This window comes from Budorcas taxicolor, chromosome 15 (assembly GCF_023091745.1).
Source record: "Budorcas taxicolor isolate Tak-1 chromosome 15, Takin1.1, whole genome shotgun sequence".
In the NCBI taxonomy this organism is placed as follows: Eukaryota; Metazoa; Chordata; class Mammalia; order Artiodactyla; family Bovidae; genus Budorcas; species Budorcas taxicolor.
Window position 1 is genome coordinate 70281977 of NC_068924.1, and position 22164 is coordinate 70304140.

The window sequence follows — 22164 nt, forward strand, 5'->3', positions numbered from 1 at the left end:
TCTGCAGAGATTATCTTACATTTTCCTCAAGATAACACTATTTTATCATCCATTCATAACAGGAAAAGAAACTGAGATTTAGATTACATGCTCTAGACAACTGTGCTCCACAGCTCAGTTGGGTGATTCCTTCCAAACTGAATTGATCACAGCATGATCAGGTCTAGAGATGGAGCTTTCTAAATCCCACTTCTGAGAACTTTGGCATTTTTTTCCAAGTCTCTATTTTTAACCCAGTAAAATTCTACACAAAAACCAAAAAGAAATTAAAAAAAAATCATTTCAAATTATGAAGTTATTTTCCTAATCAGGAAGAGTTTCAAAAAATATGAAGATGATGATCAATAAAATACACTGTATTGGGGGCCAACTATTTGTCAGATTGCATGCCAGATGTTAAGGCATAGACAGAAGAACTGGGAAAAACCTTATCTCTTCAAGGAATTTATAGGTAAGGAAGAGAAATGAATACATATATGAAAAGTGTTATAATTTTTTAAGAGATTCAATCAAGAATAATATCAGTGCAGTTCAGCCACTCAGTTGTGTTCGACTCTTTGGGACCCCATGGACTGCAGCACTCCAGGCCTCCCTGTCCATCACCAACTCCTAAAGTTTACTCAAACTCAAGTCCATTGAGTCGGTGATGCCATCTAACCATTTCATACTCAGTCATCCCTTTCTCCTACTGCCTTCAATCTTTCCCAGCATCAGGGTCTTTTCCAATGAGTCAGTTCTTCCCATCAGATGGCCTAAGTATTGGAGCTTCAGCTTCAGCATCAGTCCTTCCAATGGATATTCAGGACTGACTTCCTTTAGGACGGACTGGTTGGATCTCCTTGCAGTCCAAGGGACTCTCAAGAGTGTTCTCCAATACCACAGTTCAAAAGCATCAGTTCTTCAGCACTCAGCTTTCTTTATAGTCCAACTCTCACATCCATACATGACTACTGGAAAAACCATAGCTTTGACTAAATGGACCTTGGTTGGCAGAGTAATCTCTCTGCTTTTTAATATGCTGTCTAGGTTGGTCATACCTTTTCTTCCAAGGAGCAAGTGTCTTTGTTTCATGACTGCAGTCACCACCTGCAGTGATTTGGAGCCCCCCAAAAATAAAGTCTCTCTCTGTTTCCACTGTTTCCCATTTATTTGTCATGAAGTGATGGGACTGGATGCCATGATCTTTGTTTTCTGAATGTTGAGTTTGAAGCCAATTTTTTCACTGTCATCTTTCACTTTCATCAAGAGGCTCTTTAGTTCATCTTCACATTCTGCCATAAGGGATGTGTCATCTGCATATCTGAGGTTATTGATATTTCTCCCAGCAATCTCGATTCCAGCTTGTGCTTCATCCAGCCCAGCGTGTCTCATGATGTACTCTGCATATGTGTTAAATAAGCAGAGGGACCCTATATAGCCTTGATATATTCCTTTCCAGACTTGGAACCAGTCTGTTGTTCCATGTCCAGTTCTAACTGTTGCTTCCTGACCTGCATACAGATATCTCAAGATGCAGGTCAGGTGGTCTGGTATTCCCATCTCTTTCAGAATTTTCCAGTTTGTTCTGATCCACACAGTCAAAGGCTTTGGCATAGTCAATAAAACAGAAGCAGATGTTTTTCTGGAACTCTCTTGCTTTTTCAATGATCCAACAGATGTTGGCAATTTGATCTCTGGTTCCTCTGCCTTTTCTAAATCCAGCTTGAACATCTGGAAGTGCATGGTTCATGAACCGTTGAAGCCTGGCTTGGAGAATTTTGAGCATTACTTTGCTATCGTGTGAGATGAGTTGTATTGTGTGGTAGTCTGAGCATTCTTTGGCATTGCCTTTCTTTGGGATTGGAATGAAAACTGACCTTTTCCAGTCCTGTGGCCACTGCTGATTTTTCCAAATTTGCTGGTATATTGAGTGCAGCTCTTTCACAGCATCATCTTTTAGGATTTAAAATAGCTCAGCTGGAATTCTACCACCTCCACTACCTCCTACATTGGTCCTGAGTGACGTCTAAAAGAAAAAAAACTATGAAATTATTTGCTTATTGCTTTACAGATAAAAACAGAAATAGAGAATAGCGCAGACTAGTATTAATTAGGCAAATATACGACTCTGTGAGGCATCCTCTGTGTGTAATCATTTGGTGCTATCTTTCAGGGAGGCCTGGCGTGCTGCAGTCCACCATGTCGCAAAGAGTCAGAAACGACTGAGCGACTGAACTGAACTGATCTACCTATTATACATTTATCTTTCTAGCTAATGATCATTATTATTTCCACCTACAGGGGTAGGAATTACAATCCAAAGAGTTTAAGTAGATGCCCCCTGTCATCAAAAGTGTTAATATATAGGAACACAACATTCAAAATCAGTACTCTCTGATTTCAAAGTTATGCTCTTTTGAACGTAACATTTCATCCAGGTTTGAGTATGAATGATTTGATTTCTCTTTAGTCTTGAATGTCACAACATTTTCTCTTCTTAAATGTTTAATCCCTAAGAACTGTTGTTGTTGTTGTTGTTTTAATCCCTGGTGGTTATCAGCAAAAAGAGAGAGAGATTGGAATAACAGGTGTATTTCTCTCCTTCTACTTTTATGATGGATTAAAATTTCCTTTAACTTGACAAAAAGCATCGCAGAGCGGTTAAAAGCATGAGCTGTGGGGTCAGAGGCCGCCTCCTTTCTTACCATTGCTTAGCTATGCATGTCTTTGGGCACAATACTGAGATTCCCTAGGCTTCTGTTTCCATGTATGTTCAATGGACACATTAATAACATGGGCTTCAGAGGTCTGTGGGGAGAACTAAACGACACATGAGCATAAAGCACCTCACTAAGCCTCTGCGTGCAGTCTGTCTCCCATCTAGTTAGCGACCCTCTATTTAGAGCTTCCACAGTGGCTTGGTCAGTAAAGAAACCACCTGCAGTGCAGGAGACCTGGGTTTGATCCCTGGGTAGGGAAGTTCCCCTGGAGAAGGAAACGGCAACCCACTCCAGTATTCTTGCCTGGGGAATCCCATGGACAGAGGAGCCTGGTGGGCTATTGTCCATGGGGTTGCAAGAGTCGGACACAAATTTGTGACAAAACCACCACCATCCCCATCATCATTTTTACTTGCTAACTTACTACAGTTGCCCATAAACCCGTATATCCAGGAAATGTAACTTTTCCAGTATTGATAAGGCCCTATCCACCTACCCTTGCCAAAGTGCAAATGGTAAACATTTTACACAAATGAAATTTTAAAAATTATTTTCACTCACAAAATACTGCAGTGAAAACTTTAGCCCACTTCCAGAAGGGCTGCTTAGAATAAGGCATCATTAAAATAGGAGAACAATCAACACCAGGGATGTTAGCATAAAACCAAGGAAATTATTAAGAAACTAAACTGAACAACATCATTAAGAATCACCAGAGGCCTCTATAAATATGTAAGTAGTGTAGGAGTTGAAATAATACAGAAGGGAAACACACTATAAAAATATGTTTGTGTCTATAGGCATTGCCCGCCTGAGTCTCTGCAGATTGTATAACTCAGAGCTTCTTCAATGTGCGTGACTTACGACAGTGAATCAAATACTAGATAACATCAAGGCTTGAATTTCAGCAGGTGCTAAAGCACAATCTATATTTATTCCTGTCCTTAAATGTAGTAGCTGAGCCATTAAAACAACACTCGCTCCACTTTTGAAAAATAAGAACTCTATAAAAATAAAAAATAAAAATAACCTGCATTTTGTATCCAAAGTTTATACTTCTCTTAAGCCACCAAATTTGATTTATGGAATAAAAGAGTTATAAGTCATCATGAACACCAAGAGAAGTCACATTTGAACTATCCTGGTAGGATAATGAGTCCAAGCACTTAACAAAGCCCTACCTCTGGCGTTGGAGTGTTGGAAACTGAGTTAGCTAGTGCAGGGATTCCAGAGAGGCTTCCTGTCTGTGTTTCAGCTCCGGATTTTGCTCATGCAAGTCTAAACGGAACCTCCTTTACAGCTCCATGCCAAGTTTGCCCTCCAATCTGCAACTTGGAGAAGCAGTCTCTTAGTAGCGGCTGTGTCTAGAAAGTAACATCTTGGATGTGATCTCAAGTACAGGAAAATGTTTAGCCAGGAAAAACTTAGTGCATAAATTTGCATAAAGAGGAGCCTTAAGGCTGGAAAAACATTGCTGTGTTTGAAGATGACTGCGAGGGTGGCAACGGGGGAATTTTAAAAGGAGGTAAAGATCAAGGTGTAATGGGCCATAGAGCAAAGAATCTGGGTTTTAATCTACAAGCAATGAGAAGACATTGATAGATTGTGGCCAAGGGAGTGATTGAATGTGTAAACCGTGATTTATAAGAAGCATTTTGGCTGTTTTACGGGAAATGATCAGAATGGACAAAGAGTGCATGACCAACGATATAGCTAAAGAGGCTACTTTGGTGACAGGAAGTGCCAGTGGCAAGAACCCATGTGCCAGTGCAGGAGATGTAAGAGACTCAGGTTCAATCCCTCGTTCAATTAGGAAGATCCCTCGGAGGAGGGCATGGCTACCAGCTCCAGTAATCTTGCCTGGAGAATCCCATGGACAGAGGAGGCTGCTGAGCTATAATCCATAGGGTGGCTAAGATCTGGACACAACTGAAGTGTCCAAGTGATTTAGCAAGCGTGCATGGTGGCATGAATCTAGAGGATGAAAGCGTAGATGGAGAAAAGTAGACAGCCTCTAGCTCTGTTCTGGTGGTAGACTCAAAGAGTCTTGCTGATACTCAGTCAAAAGAAGGAATGAAATTGGATCACTTGTAGAGATGTGGCTGGACCTTGAATCTGTCATACAGAGTGAAGCTAAGTCAGAAAGAGAGTATATGTGGAATCTAGACAAATGGTACCGAAGAACCCATTTCCAGGGAGGGAATAGAGAAACTGATGTAGAGAATGGACTTGGGAGGGTGGGATGAACTGGGAGATCAGGATTGACATTGCTACACTATCATGTGTAAAATAGATGGTCAAAGCTATGACTTTTTCAGTAGCCATGTACAGATGTGAAAGCTGGACGTAAAGGAGGCTGAGTGCCAAGGAATTGATGTTGTTGAATTGTGGTGCTGGAGAAGATGCTTCAGTCACTCGGACAGCAAGGAGATTAAACCAGTCAAAAGGAAATTAACACTGAATATTCATTGGAAGGACTGATGCTGAAGCTCCAATACTTTGTGCAAAGAGCTGACTCATTGGGAAAGGTCCCTGTGGCTGGGAAAGATTGAAGGCAAAAGGAGGAGGGGGCTGCAGAGTTTGGTTTGATAGCATCACTTACTCAATGGACATGAATTTAAGCAAACTCTGGGAGATAGTGAAGGACAGGCGGTCCTGGCATGCTGCAGCCCATGGTGTCGCAGAGTCGAACATGACTTAGTGACTGAACAAGTGGGAACCTGCTAGAAGGCACAGGGAGCTTAGTCCAGTTCTCTGTGGTGACCTAGAGGGGTGGGATGGGGTTGGTGTGGGAGGGAGGTCCAAGAGGGAGGGGATACATGTACATAAAGCTGATTCACTTTGTTGTACAGCAGAAATTAACACAACATTGAAAAACCATTTTACTCTAACAGCAACAACAAAAAAGTTGTAAAACAAAATAGGAAACCAAGAAAAAATAAAAGCCTTGCTGATAAATGAGATGTAGATTGCAGGTGCTTATAAAAGGGAAGTTGTCAAGAATTTCAAAGTCTCTTGCTTGAGTGGTAAGAAAGAACTTTTCACTGGAATGGGTAAAATACCAGGATAAGGGATCAAAAGTTCAATGGGGAATTGCTAATCAGTGTGCAAGGTGGGTAAGTTCTAGAGATCTGTACAACAGTGTGCCTGTAGTTAACAATACTGTATTGTGAGCTTAAATTTTTGTTAAGAGAATAGATCTCATGTAAGCTGTTCTCACCACAATAATATTTTTTCAAAAGAAGGGGAAAAAAAAAAGATTTCAATGCTTAGCCTGTTAATTTGACTTGTCTATGAAGCATTCAAGTGGAGATGTAGAGATTTCTAGTAGACCATAAGTTGTGTAAGAGTTTGTAGGTTAGACAAGACCTCTCCATTATTGTCTTTGTTACCTGTGTAGGTTGCTTCATTAGAAGCAGTTCTTTGTAGGCTTTTCCTAACCTAAGTGTTTTCCTAGGTTCAAAGAAAGACAGCCACATTAGAAGGAACATTTCTTAAAATTCAAATCACCAGATGACCTTTACAACGAAAAGATTTTGCTAAGACCTTGATGACAAGCTGTGTACACTGCTTTGCAATAGCCGTGAAAATACAGTTCAGGAGAAGAAAAACACCAGAGATGATTTGTCTTTGGATCCTGAGCATTAGAAAGCTGTGCTGTTCTTGACTCTTGGCCAAATTCCAACCCACTGAGCTTTCTGAGTCAAAAATAAATTCCCATTTGTAACAGGGTATATAGCTTAGGACTAGAGAAACTATCAGAATGCTGATGGTAGAAAAAAAACACTCTTTCCTTTCCTATAGTCCCAATGAGGACTGAGCCGAGCTTAAGTGTTTGAGAGTCACGCTAATTAGACAGCAGTGTTTCAAGAGACCTCTGAAGCATGACCCCACCTAAACTGCTTATCTTCAAGCACAGGGGGATAGCACAATGATTCCTGAAATGAAGCCATTTCTGTAAATGGGTCTTTTCTTCTGACACCCTCTGCCCAGTGCAAGTGACTTGTTCCCAAGTTCCAGCCCCAGAAGGTGAGACTTTGCCGACATTGCAATAGGAAAGTCTACAGTAATTGATTCCAACTCTCGCAGCCACAAAAATTGCTTTGCTAAGCAAAAGGATTTATGGATTTGGCCACATTTTGTTGTTTGCTGCCTTCATTTATTACAGATGCATTTTCCTCCCTGTTTTCCAAGATAGAGTGGCTGGAATTGATGTGGAAATGCTTTCAGCAATGCATTAAAGAAAAAGAAAAATTTCTCTATAGGACCCATTTAAAAATTGCATTCATTTTCTCCCCTTGTTTAGCAGTAAAGTCATTTTGCTACAGAAAAATTTTGGAAGCATAGATATAAAGAAAAAGTAAAAATTATTCATAAACATACAAATAACTGTCAAATCACTATTTTAGAATTTTTATAAAAGTTCTCTTTCTAAAAATATAAATATTTGTTTCTCATAAAATTACAATCAGATAATTTTGGTATGCTGCTTTTTCCCATGTTATTTAAAACACTTCAAAAAAATGTGATTTTTTTTTTTAAGGTCTGCACTTAAATGTATAATGGTTTATTAAATAATGCACTATAATCTAAGATTTGTTCATTAAGGGCTTTTCAAAAATAAATTTCTGTCCTTATGTACTCACATTTCAATAATCCATGATTTATTCAAGAATGACTGATTTCCAAATTTCTATTAAGAATATAAGAGAACAAAGAGAAACCCTGACATCTAGACTTATATCAGTATAATATAAATGTATATTTTGGAATCTTTTAGGTATCAAAAGGTTAGCAAGCTTAAAGACAGTGGACTCATCCCTCCTCGATTCATTTTACTAGATCAATTAAGCTCAGCTTTCTATAGTAAATTTTCCATGGGATATTAAAATGGCCAGATGAAATGCTCATCTAATGGTAGGCTCATAGAATTCATAAATATTTTAAGGTCTTTGTTTCACAGGTTTTTGTATTGCAACTGCTAATAGCAAAGAACTCATACTTATCTTTTAGAAATAAAGTTTTATTTCTCCCTTCAATTATCCATTTGCATCAGTCTATAAAGTTTCATTCTTGAGATTTTCCTGGTGATTCAGTGGCTAAGAATTCATGTTTTCAATGCCAGGGGCTTGGGTTTGATCCCTGGTCAAGGAACTAGATCCCACGTGCCCCAACTAGGAGTTCACATGCCACAACCAAGATATCACATGCTACAACCAAACCTGGCACAGCCATACAAATAAATATTATATGTATTTATACATTTTCAATCTTTATCTATTTTCATGTTAACATGATAATAGGATCAAGGACTTTATTATTCCTATTGATGACAACTTTTGATCCTAATCCATGTGGGGCTAGGAGTGGCACTAACTCAGTGACAAGTTATCTCAGAAGCCAATGAGAAGTCAACGCAGTTCACAGTCTTGGACATCTCATTTTATGTTTAGTCTGAAATGCCCAAGATCCTGCCTCCATCACTTGCTTTCTTTTCACTTTCTGATTTCTGTCACATACATAAAGAAAACTCCTTTCTTCTATATGATTAGAAATTCTGGAATAAGTGTGCAATTTCCATGCCATGTTTAGGAGGTGAGATATGAAAACATGAGATTTCTCATTTTAGTCTGGTCTTTTAAGATGTGTATGAGGCTATAAACTTACTGACATAATAAAGTGATAAATCTGATGAATGTGTAAATGTTCACAACTTTCTCTCCCCTCCCTTTTGCCTACTGAAGATAATCATATCTTTTCTTTCTAAGAGGATTTTGGCTTTGTACCATGGTTTAGGTGACTTGCTAATGTGGAAATTAGAAATAACAGAAATGGAATGTGACAATAAAGATTCAAATCAAGATACATAGAAAGGTGAAGGAAAGAAGGATAAGAAAATAGTGTCCTTTTTAGTGTTAAAAGATTGAATTCCAATTGGTGATTGGATTGGAATTCCAATTGGTGATTAGTGATTGGAATTGAAAGTGAAGAAAAGAAAATTTGTAGATGTTCAGTGGTGGGTACGATGAGAAATAGAGAGAGAAGGTGTTTCTAAAATATGCTTCAGTTCAGTTCAGTCGCTCAGCTTAGGGGAACACAAATTTATTATCTTACAGTTGCTGAGGGTCAGGTGTCTGGTATGGAGCAGGATCTCATCAGCTGAAATCAAGGTGTTGACAACTACTGTGATCTCATCTGATGGCTGGGGTCCTCTTCCAAGTTCACTGATTGTTGGTGGGATTCAGTTTCCTGTGGACATAAGTCTGAAGTCCTCATTTTCTTTTGGGTTATTACGGGGCTATTCTTAGGTCCCAGAGGCAGGCTGGCTGGCCTCAGGTCCTTGCCACAGAAAGCTCTCTCATGGCTATCTGCTAATCCAAAGTAAGCAAGAGTCTCTTCTGCTTGAATCTCTCTGACTTCTTTTAAGGGTTCACTTGATTAGGTCAGGCCCACCTACACTGCTGCTACTGCTGCTGCTGCTGCTGCTAAGTCACTTCAGTTGTGTCCGACTCTGTGCGAGCCCATAGATGGCAGCCCACCAGGCTCCCCCGTCCCTGGGATTCTCTAGGCAAGAATACTGGAGTGGGTTGTCATTGCCTCCTCCAATGCATGCATGCATGCTAAGTTGCTTCAGTTGTGTCTGACTCTGTGCGATCTAGGGGCAGCAGCCCACCAGGCTCCTCTGTCCACAGGATTCTCCAGGCAAGGATACTGGAGTGGGCTGCTGTTTCCTTCTCCACCACCTACACTAATCTCTATAATTTATTTTTTATAGAATTTGTTTTGGAGTATAGTAGCTTTCCAATGTTGTGTTAGTTTCTGCTGTACAGCAAAGTGAATCAGCTGTGCGTACACATCTATCTTCTCTTTTTTGGAGTTTCTTCCCATTTAGGTCATCACAGAGCATTGAGTAGAGCTCCCTGTGCTACACAGTACATTCTCATTATTTATCTGTTTTATACATAGTAGGCCCCCCACTCCAGTACTCTTGCCTGGAAAATCCCATGGACAGAGGAGCCTGGTAGGCTGCAGTCCATGGGGTCGCTACTAGTTGGACACGACTGAGCGACTTCCCTTTCACTTTTCACTTTCATGCACTGGAGAAGGAAATGGCAACCCACTCCAGTGTTCTTGCCTGGAGAATCCCAGGGACGGGGGAGCCTGGTGGGCTGCCATCTATGGGGTCACACAGAGTTGAACACGACTGAAGCGACTTAGCAGCGTACATAGTAGTGTATACATATCAAAAAAAAAAGAGAGAGAGAGAGAATGTGGAACCCCCAAATTCAGAAAACTGACAGTATATATGGTCAATAAACCCTGACCAAGGGCACTCAGCGACACTCAGGATGAAACACAGGCACTGACCTTCTTCTGTCTCTGAGTCCCAGAGACAGACTTCAGGGGAGTCAAACCTCCCATGTGTTAAAGCTCAGCCACCCCCTCCCATCCTGTGCAGGTGGCTCTTGCTTTTCTACAGGCATCTTCTAATGATTGCAGTGATCTCTGCAATCCTCCCTTCTTCTGCACCATCTCTTTGGTCATGTAACTCAGCAGTGCACAACCACCCACCCTGTTGGGGCCTGTGACTTGCTTTGCCCATGAGATGACAGCAAGTATGATGCGGATGGTGGCTGGAGTGACTGGGCTTTCCCTGCTGCTGTTTCTGCTCTGGCCATATGAGGTCACATGCGGCTGGCCTGCCCGAAGTTGAGCCATGAGAAGCTGGATTGAGTTGCTCAGTCAACGAGGCAAGGTCTTGGTGTACCAGCCAGCACCCAGTTGACCCTAGACATGGGAGTGAGCACAGCCAACATTATTGAAGCTGCCCCACCAGACTTCAGTATTAGGAGCAAGCCCTGCCTACAAGAGCTTAACTGCACAGGGCTACCTGGATGATTCTTGTTTGTGCTATTGAAATCATGTGGTTTTTTTAAATCACCTAGCATTATTGCACCAACAGAAAATGAATGCAATTTTCCCCCTTCCCTCTACAGCTTTAAACTCCCCATTTCCTAGAGCTCTTTGCCCACAGCCCTAAAGCACACTCAACTCTTCTCCTCATTCTATGCTTTGATGCTACATCTTCCTTCACCTTCATTTTACCTCCAGGTCTCCCTCTGCTTTCACTGCTGGCCAGGAGACTCCAAAGCTTAGAGCAGAATTAGTGCCTGTTCCAGGAGATCAAACCAGCCTGAAAGATCAGAAAGTAAAGCAGATGCTGGAGGAGCAGAGACACTTCTGTGAGACTCTTGGATTTTGTGCAACCAGCAGGTCATGAAGATTTTTAATAAAATAGTTCAGTTCAGTTCAGTTCAGTCACTCAGTTGTGTCCGACTCTTTGAGACCCCATGGATTGCAGCACGCCAGGCTTCCTTGTCCATCACCAACTCCCAGAGTTTACTCAAACTCATGTCCATTGAGTCGGTGAGACCATCCAACCATCTCATCCTCTGTCGTCCCCATCTCCTCCTGCCTTCAATCTTTCCCAGCATCAGAGTCTTTTCCAATGAGTCAGTTCTTCACATGAGGTGGCCAAAGTATTGGAGCTTCAGCTTTAGCATCAGTCCTTCCAATGAATATTCAGGACTGATCTCCTTTAGGATGGACTGGTTGGATCTCCTTGCAGTCCAAGGGACGCTCAACAGTCTTCTCCAACACCACTGTTCAAAAGCATCAATTCTTCAGCGCTCAGCTTTCTTTATAGTCCAACTCTCACATCTGTACATGACTACTAGAACAACCACACTTTGACTAGATAGACATTCGTGGGCAAAGTATTGTCTCTGCTTTTTAATATGCTGTCTAGGTTGGTCATACCTTTTCTTCCAAGGAGCAAGCGTCTTTTAATTTCATGACTGCAGTCACCATCTGCAGTGATTTTGGAGCCCCAAAAAATAAAGTCTGCCACTGTTTCCACTGTTTCCCCATCTACAAATGCATTTAAAAACAAATAAGTAAAAATATACTTAAGAACAAGGCTTCTTAAATTTGCCATTGTTCACATTTTGAACTGATGATTCTTTGCTGTGGGGGCCTGTCATACTGTAAAGATACTCAGAAGCATGCGAGTAGCAACCCTCCATCATAACAACAAAAATGTCTACAGTCACTGCCAAATATTTGCTGAGGGGGGAAGATTTTCCACATTGGAGAGCCACTGCTTAAAAATGTCTATCCCCCCTTTCCCTGCCCATTACCACCCTCCACCCACATCCCCTCAGTTATCAACTTTTTTCCATTTTCTCCAAAGAGCAGGTAAACATTAGAATTATTTCAGCCATAGTTATCTACTGGGTTGCTCTTCCTTCAACCTGACTCTGCACACAGAGTGGACTTTATTGGGTTCCAGCTGTAAGTAGTTAGGATTTCCAAATTGATAAGCCGATATATAATATGTATCATTATATTGACTGTTATCATGTTATGTATCAGCTGGACAAGCAGGAGATAAAACGAGGATAGCGGGGTTTGAAGATTAGGAGATGTTGGTTTTAGTCCTGAATTCATCAAAGATTGAGAGACATAGTTGTATTTACAGGTTTTGACATCTCTAAAATTTGGTAAGCACCAAAGTTCCTTTTCAGATGTGACATTCAGCAATTTATTATGCTCTAGTTCTGTTACAAATACCTTTGACACAATAGAACTATTTTCCCAGTGATGCACAAGTGAGGTTAGGAAATTTCTAGATAGTAAAGAAATGTCTATGGTAGGAAATGTAAGCGTTGGGAGGAACTATGACGGACAGGAAATCACAAAGTGGAGAGAGTGCTTACAAACTTTTCAGGTTTGAAAGCTGTCATCTCTTGATTCTCACATCTATTCTTACTTCCATCTCAGCAGAACTTGTTGATTCAGTCTGTTGTACATTCCTTTTCTTACATCAACATGTCTCAGATTTGACCAGGAATCTCAAAGTAAAATAAGCTTCATTCTGTTGGTTTTCTGGTGGAGCACTTATATTTCTGTAAAACAAATGATATGTTGATGAATCTATTTTGCAAGGAAGGAAGGGGAATGCAGATGTAGAGAATGGACTGTGGACACTGTGGGGGAAGGAGAGAGGAGGGGACGAATGGAGAAAGTAGCATTAATGCATACATACCATCATGTGTAAAATATTATAGATAGCCAGAGGGAAATTGTTATATAACTCAGGGAGTCCAACCTGGTGCTCTGTGATAACCTGGAAGGGTTGGGGAGGGAGGGGGGGGGGAGGGGGGGGAGGAGAGAAAGGCTCAAGAGGAAGAGGATTTTTATATAATTAAGGTTAAAGCGTTTGCCGGCAAGGCAGGAGACCCAGGTTCAATCCCTGGGTCAGGAAGATCCCCTGGAGAAGGAAATGGCAACCCACTCCCGTATTCTTGCCTGGAGAATCCCATGGACAGAGGAACCTGGTAGGTTACAGTCCTTGGGGTCACAAAGAGTCGGACATGACTGAGCGACTTCACTTTCACTTTCACTTTCACGGCTGATTCACATTGTTATATGGCAGAAACCAATACAACATTTTAAAGCAATTTTCCTCCAATTAAAAAAAATAAGAAAATATATGTATTATGTACATTGATACGGGGGAATTGCACTGGGGTTAAAGAAAAAGCAGAGGGGATTTTTCAGCCCCTTTATAAATATAATTAGGATTTGAGCTTTAAGAGCTATAAACGCCCTTGTTCTCCTCTTCACTTGTCACCAAAGGATGGCAGCAGATTTAACAACTAGGCCAAAAACTTCAAGAGCATTTTAAAAGCTACTTTGTTATTCAAGGATTTGGGGCGAGAATCCCTGTAGACTTGCAGTATCAGGGAGAAAAATGGACTGAAGTCCTAGAAGATGGGTGTTGTGGCATGTCACTGTAAAATCCAAGACCCTATTCCATTTAGACATCTTGTTTGAAAGTCTTATATCATGAAAAAAACATGTTTCCTATCCATTAGTTGACTGTCAATGGAAAGTGTTAAATCTGGATGCCATTCCGACCCTTGTTTGGTCTTCCTAGTATTACTTCGGCTAGAAGCAGGAGGCTGGGAACAACTCAGAACTTCTCTATAATTTCAGATACAGAAAAGTCAGAAAACTCTTCAAAACTATCTCATGATTTAGAAAGTAACCCAATTCAGAGCATTTTTAAATTTTAAAATAATTTTAGTTTGGTAGTTTTTCCTCCCTTTTAAACATGTAGAGGAATATTTTATAATTTTTTTCAAAAATACTCTTATTCAAAGGGATAATAATTATTATTTTTAATGTTGGAGATTTAGTGAGTCAGAGCTTTGTAACCATTCATGGAACAGCACAGGATTAGCAAGATATGAATTCAGCAGGGGATTAAGCAGAAAGGCTAATGATTTGCCAGAGTTGAATGAATCCTGAATCTTTCAGGAGGTTGAAAAATATTTGATTAATTCATTTTTGAAAAATTATTTTTAGCTCTTACTGATGTTTCCCAAGGAGAAGCATTAAGATTAAGTTATAACCTGAATCTTCCACTTCAGTAATTCTATTTTGTTATCCTGTTAACTAGGTACTTAGGATTCTACATAGCAAAACTTTCCTGTGGAAAGGGTTGGGTACAAGTAGTAAATGCTTTAAATCCCAAAGATTAAAGTATCTAAGATGAATAGCGAGGTAGACAGACTGAGTTGAGAAGTGATGCACAAAATACTTATTTCTTTTCTTTTTCAAAATGGAAATAAATTATTTACTCGTATAATATAAAAAAAGTATTTCATGTTTATGGTAAATAATTACTTCATAACAGAATAATAATATCAGGAATATAAAATGTAAAAATTGCCTGTATTCATTACATAAAGATAGCAATGCTGAAGTTAATGTATATAAATTCATATTAGCAAATATTAATTTAAAAAGAACACAAATCTCTGAATATTCATTCTCAATGAGTACCTGCATTTTTTAACTTAATAATTTTCATAAATTCTTTATTGTGTTTATATAGGTCTGTATTTTTTTTATTTTTTAAATCCCAGAATACTTATCCATTGAATAGATACATAAGAATATTGCATAGTGGTCAAGAACATGAGTTATGGATTCAGATCAACCTAGATACGAGTCCAGGCTCTGCTAACTAGGAGACAAGTATTCTTGATATTTAGCTGATTCCCCTCCAAATCATGGTTTGTTCTATTTTTTTTTCCTCAAAGGAAGATAACGGATGTAATAATAATATTTAATTTGTAGGCTGTTGTTTGTGAGAATGAAACAAGATTTTTTACATAGTATGCACAATATTTAGCACATTGCTTGGGTTCAGTGAATGCTAGATGTTATCATTGTAATAATTTATTGAGCCAAGCATTTAAAACTTCATGTCTGGAATGTTTGCTATGCCCTCTATTATTTCTAAAACCTAGAATAATCCTGTGAAACCAAACTTATGAACTTGTCTGATTATAAATTATTATTATTTTTTTTAGGATTTTGATTCCTCTGGGAAATTTCCCCCATCTAAAAAGGTAGACCAATATGAAACCCTATTAGCATTGTACAGGAAGGAAAGCTTTGTCTTATCCCATTTGAACAGTTAAAGATTTTTCTCAACTATATAGGTGAGAAAAATCTTCAAACCGTGTGAAAAACAATTTTAAGCCACTAAAATACTCTTCTAAAAGCCTTAAAAGATTATGATATGTCTTTTAAAATATCTTAAGATACAATGAAAGCCATGGTCCTTGCTAACCAATTTCCAGAGAAGCAGACATTTTATTAATATATTCCCCGAATGATCACCTCTGCAACTCCACAGTGCAGCTTCTAGTTCTGCTATGAAATTAACTAAGTTTAAGAAAAACGATTTCTTTCAAGTGTCTATGAATATTGCAGTGGCCCAGGTTCTACAGCAGAAAGAGTACAGGCTTTAGAATGATACAAAGCTGGGTTCTGATTCTCATCTATCATGTTTCGCAAAGGCCTAGAAGAGCACTGGAATGGACAGGCTTGTGGGGGTCATGGTGAGTTAGGGCGGAGCAGTTCCACAAAGAAAGAGAAGTTCTGCTAGACGCAAGAGAGAGGAGGGCTACCAACCTAGCCAATGTGAAGAAATGCTTACTTGAGCACTATTTAACCCATGTAGAAATGTGTAAATGAAGTATCTGAGAGGTTTCATTATGCTGTTAAACTTTGCACAACTAATACATACATGATATAGTTCTCAGCCTTCTTTATTGTCCAACTCTCACATCCATACATGACTACTGGGAAAAATCGTAGCTTTGACTATACAGACCTTTGTCGGCAAAATGATGTCTCTGCTTTTTAATATGCTGTCTAAATTTGTCATAACTTTTCTTCCAAGCTTTCTTTTCTTCCAAGGAGCTTTTCTTCCAAGCATCTTTTAATTTCATGGCTGCAGTCACCATCTGCAGTGACTTTGGAGCCTAAGAAAATAAAATCTGTCATGGTCTCAACTTTTTCTCTTTCTATTTGCCATGAAGTGTTGGGACTAGATGCCATGATCTCAGTTTGGTAAGCAAATCCAGATCTTACCTTCCCTTTTATCAGCTCTTAATGTACAGTAATTAAAGCTTTACTACTTGAATATTGTATCCTGTCAATATTTACTATAGTTATTGTGCAAAAAAGAGGCCAGACTTAAATAATGGTATAAAAACAAAAAGCAAAAACTGACACCAAAGGGAAGCAGTGTGGTATAATGAAATTCCCTTGGAATAACAGGATTGCCACTAATTAGCTGAGTGACCTCAGAAAATCTCACTTAACCTCCATAGCTTCTAATTATAAAATGAGAGAATTAGAAAATGATCCCTTCTGGTTCTAACATTTAATGATACTATGATTTCATGAAATAATAAATATTGTGGAACGTCCAACCTTCTGGATCGTTGGGTGGTTGGTATTTGTCTTACTATTCAGATGTCAGACAAGACAGCCTTACTTTTCCATGTACTCCTAAGGCAATAATTCTGGGTGTTTGTAGAAAGGAAACGGGCTGTGGTCTGGAGTCTTAGGTGGGAACTTTGGGTGACTTTGAACAAATCTTTTCTTTCTCTGGTACTTTGTTTCCTCATTTGCAACATAATGGGCTTGGATAAAAACAGTGGTCTCTCTTAATAAACAGTGGTCTCCATAAACCATTATGGAAAAACTCAAATGAACTTTTTGGCCAGCCCAATATTTCAACCAAAGAACCCTTTTGCAAATGAAAATGTTAAGTAAGTACTATAGATTGCTCCTGTCCTAATGGGAGTGGAGGGTAAAGACCTCACTCAGCCCCTTTCCGGTTCCTATGGTCTCAGGCATCTCACAGCACTGGGTCCTCTCAGAAACACACTTCTACAAATCTAAAGTCCTTTCAATTATATAATTCAATTATATAATCCGGTGGTTTCATGAGTTAGGAAAACAAACAAAAAAGCTAATTTGGCTCATTTCTTTCTTGGTTTCTCTATAAGATTAAGGCAATCCACAAAATTTTTCAATGTGACATTATTTCTCAAAATTGAGCTTATATTGCTTCTGTCTTTACGGGACGGCCGAAGAGTGTCTTGTTACATACTTTAATACTGTGAACCAAAGTTTTCAAGCTTTAATAATTGAGGACTGTTTTTGATCTTTTCCACTTTTCTAAAATATTCTTTTTTACTCCAAACATTCTTTCCTAGAGGTCTTTTTGGGAGTAAATGAAATATGATGCTATATGTAAGGTGAACAAAGATTCCAGTTTCCCAAGAACCTGAAAATTCCTTATTTAAGGGAACTCCTTAGTCCTAAGTAGAAAACGAGAGCCTGTCATCATTATAGCCAGTCATCTTGTTGAGAAGAGAGGTTTTTTTTTTAATTGACAATTTTTTTAAAAAATTCTAAACTGATGAATGAGTAGGCAAAGAAAAGAGATACCTAGAGACTTCCTTGGCAGTCCACTGATTAAAACTCTCTGCTTCCACTGCAGAGGGTGTGAGTTTGATCGCTGGTTCAGTTCAGTCAGTCTCTCAGTCGTGTCCGACTCTTTGCAACCCCATGGACTGCAGCACACCAGGCCTGCCTGTCTATCACCAACTCCCAGAGTTTGCTCAAACTCATGTCCATCGAGTCAGTGATGCCATCCAACCATCTCATCCTCTGTTGTCACCTTCTCCTCCTGCCTTCAATCTTTCTCAGTTTCAGGGTCATTTCCAATAAACTGACTCTTCACATCAGGTGGTCAAAGTATTGGAGCTTCAGCTTCAGTCCTTCCAATGCAAATTCCTGAATGAGGAACTAAGATCCCTCATGCCCCTGCAGTATGGCCCCAAAAGCAAAAACAAAATAAACAAAAAGAGGGCCTAAAGCAGATCAGTCCTGGATGTTCATTGGAAGGACAGATGTTGAAGCTGAAATTCCAATACTTTGGCCACCTGATGTGAAGAGCTGACTCATTTGAAAAGACACTGATGTTGGGAAAGATTGAGGGCAGGAAGAGAAGGGGACAACAGAGGATGAGATGGTTGGATGGCATCACCGAGTCAGTGGACATGGGTCTGGGTCGACTCCGGCAGTTGGTGATGGACAGGGAGGCCTGGTGTGCTACGGTTCATGGGGTTTTGAAGAGTCGGACACAACTGAGTGACTGAACTGAACTGAACTGAACCCTCTGATTGTTGAACCTGGCACATTGGCCCCATCTGCATGTACCATCCTGCTGAGCTCTACAGCTCCATCATCTGGGCTCCAGGCGCCCCTTAGGGCATCCGGAGCTGTCACAAGTTCACTACTCAGTGCAGGCTGCTCCTCTTCCTAAGACTACTGCACTTCTGCAGTCCTGTCCTGTACTCCAGTCCAGGCAGAACTCTAAGCCTGTACCAATTTTCTATTGTTGCTGTAACAGATTATGACAAATGTTGTGGCTTAAAACAGCACAAACATGCTATATTGCAGTCTAGAGATCAGACATTTTTCATAGGTATCACTGAGCTAAAAGCAAAATGTTGGCAGGGCCACATTTCCTCCAGAGGTTCTGGGTGGGGACGGGGGGAAAACCTGTTCCCTCATCTTGTCCACTTCTAGAGAAGTGTATTCCTTGTTTTGGGGGGCCCTTCCTTCATCGTCAGTGAGGTTGCCTCTCTCTTCTAGAGTCATACATCCCTCTTATTCCACTTCTCTTCCCCATCTGGAGAAGAAAAAGGCAACCCACTTCAGTATCCTTGCCTGGAGAATCCCATGGATGGAGGAGCCTGATAGGCTACAGTCCACGGGGTCGCAAAGAGTCGGACATGACTGAGCGACTTTTTACTTTATTTTCCTCCCCATTTATGGACCCTCCTGGTTATGTTGAGCACACCCAGGTTATCCAGGATAATCCTCTTAAGATCAACTGATTAGCAACCTAATCTCATCTGCAACCTTAATTCCTCTAGCTGTACAGTATAACATATACACAGGCTCACAGGATTAAGATGTGGGCATTTAAGATGAGGGGTGGGGAACCATTATTCTGCCTGCCACAAAGCCTCAAACTTTCTAGTGCTTTTTTGTTGAGATTAGGAACCACGGGTTACTATTATTACCAAGACTAATCCATGACAGGTGATACATATTTAGGGGAACTAGATGATTTATCATTCAAATCAGGATACTTTTGTGTGTGAAAGAGGTACCCAGTAATTCCCACAGAAAGACAGACATAAATTGTCCCAGTCCATGCAAACAACAACTGCTAATGTTGCATACTACATATTTCACACATTTTTTAGAAATTTGATATAATTATAGACCTTTTATTGAATGTTCAGTTATATGCTAAGTGATTTATGAATCCAAAGTATACAATCAAGTTAGGTAGAAATGATTCCTGCATGCAATACTGTGAATGAGCTAAATTTTCAGATACATACCCACTCCAGTATTCTCGCCTGAAAAATCCCATGGACCGAGGAGCCTGGCGAGCTACAGTCTAAAGGATCTGAAAGAGTTGGTCACAACTGAGCAACTAAGCACATACTCTATGGAGCATAATTTAGAGAATATCAGTGGAAGCTGATGTTTAGTGGATGTCACATGGAGGAGATGGAAGCCAGAATATAAGAAAACAATGCTGCAGAAAGTTAATAAACATGCTCATAACTTCTTGTAAATTAATTCACATTCCTATATTTTCTTCTAAACTTCTTTAATGCATAAATATTACAAAGCTGGTACTATATTCCATGCTGCTTCTTTTACTTAAAATACAAGCAAGTCTTCATCTTCCATCATTATTTTCTTGTTATTTCAAAAATTTTCATCGTTTCTAATTAAGTGATATTGATGTAACTTCCAAGATTTGTCAGGCATAAACAATATTGTCATGAAAAACATCTGAACTGTGGTTCATTTTCTCTTGGCATGTGTGCTCAATCATGAGAAAAGCCCTTTTCTCTTACAGATTATGAATACATGGTTAATCCAGTCCTAGGTGTGGGAGGATGGGTGTGATTTAGGTAAACTGAAGGGAAAGAACCAGGGGGAAAAAAAAGCATTCCAGATGATACCATATACAACTTTAGTTGCTCAGTCGTGTCTGACTCTTTGCAACCCCATCCATGGACCATAGCTTGCCAGAATCCTCTGTCCATGGGTGTTCTCCAGGCAAGAATATCGGAGTAGGGTTGTCTTGCTCTCCTCCAGGAATCTTCCCAACTCAGGGATCGAACCAGGTCTCCCATATTGCAGGCAGATTCTTTATCATGTGAGCCATCAGGGAAGCCCACACAGCTCTATAGTAACTGAATAATAGCTCCCCAAAGATGTCTTATGCTCAAATGCCCAGACCTTGTAACACCTTACATAACAAAAGGAACTTTGCAGATGAAATTAAGAATCAAGATTAAGAATCCTGACATGGGAAGACTACCTGGATTTTCTATTTGAGTTCAACACAATCACAAGCCTCCTTATGAAGGAGGCAGGAGAATTACAGTCAGAGGATGTGATGTGAACACACAAGCAGTCAGTGAAGAAGATGCGACAACTCGACGCTGCTGGCTTTGAAGGCGGGGTAAAGGGCCACAGGCCAAGGATGCCCTTGCCGTCTAGAAGCTGCCAAGTCAAGGAAACAAATTTCCCCCTACAGCCCTGGTGACATCTTTGCATTAGCCCAATGAGACTGACCTTGAACTTAAGGCGTCTAAACTCTAAGTTGATAGAGCTGCGTTGTTTCAAGTCGCTAAGTTTTTTGTATTTTCCTTCATTCTATCTTCACTGTCTCGTATTCACTTCCACAAGGTGAATATCGTAATAGTTAAGCATGAGCTTTGGAGCTATAGCGCGCTTAGCATAAGTTGTTCAGCGGTCAATTACTAATTAGATGGATTTAACTAGATAAATTTTCAATAAATGTCAAGTCTCACCCTTTGGGAGTGTGTACAAGTATTCATTCACTCATTCTTTCACTCATCTGATGTATATTGGCTCTCCACCCTGGTGGAGGGACTTTAAAAGGGCTCAGGCTGCAGCAGAGCATAAAAGACACGTACTCGGCCCCTGTGGTGCATATATTCTGGTTCTTTCCTCATTCACTGAAAATTAGTCTGGTTTTCGGTATTTTCTGAAAAAGCTCACCGTCCTGAAATCACTGTGCTAGCCTGCAGTCTGAGGCTCTTTGAAGAGGAGCTCTGTCTTGGCTTGGGGAGCCCTCACGGTGACAAGCCACATTAGGGAGCAGAAGTGCCACTGCTCTCTTACTACAGCTGAGCAGCTCCACCTGGCACCCGGCTAATGACGTATTCCCGAAAATGACTCAGAAGACTCCTCATTTACAACGTAGTCCCAGAAATATTTCCCTCTGCTTGTGACCTTGGGTTCATGGTACTCGCCTAAGAACCAAATAATGAACCATTTTGTTGCATGACAGTTGGAAAAGCACAGAGGTATTTATTTTCACTGTGCATAGAACTGAAAAATGCAGTGATTGGGCTACCTAAGAAGATCATACTGTTATAATGAAAGGCGGCTCAACTGGTAGGGGGTGTAATGAATGTAAGCCTAAAGTAAATGAATCATTAGAAAATGTACACTCCATCTCCACAATGAGTCTATTTTACTAAAATAATCTCTGGCATGATGTTGTCCTCTCTTGGCTTTCCCCTACTGTGAATCTATCCATGATTCCAACATCACAAATCTTGTCCCCTGAGGACAGATCCATAATGAGAGTGAAGGGTTTGATTATTTGCCTTTAATAACTCTGCCTCCCAAATCCTCCTTAAGGTAGCAGTGATTCTATATTGAAGAACCTGCCAGAATTATTGGAGGATCAATCACAATTGGCAATTAATCATAATCACGGCTGGTAATCATAGCTGCAATTAGCAATTGATTAATTAGGACAGCTCTTCAAATGTCAGTAGAAATTTAATATCATATTAGATCCAGCCCAATAACCATAAACTTTTACAATTATTTTCCAGCTTACCATTATTTATGTCATATTTCTTCCTATTATTAGTGGCTATATTTATTT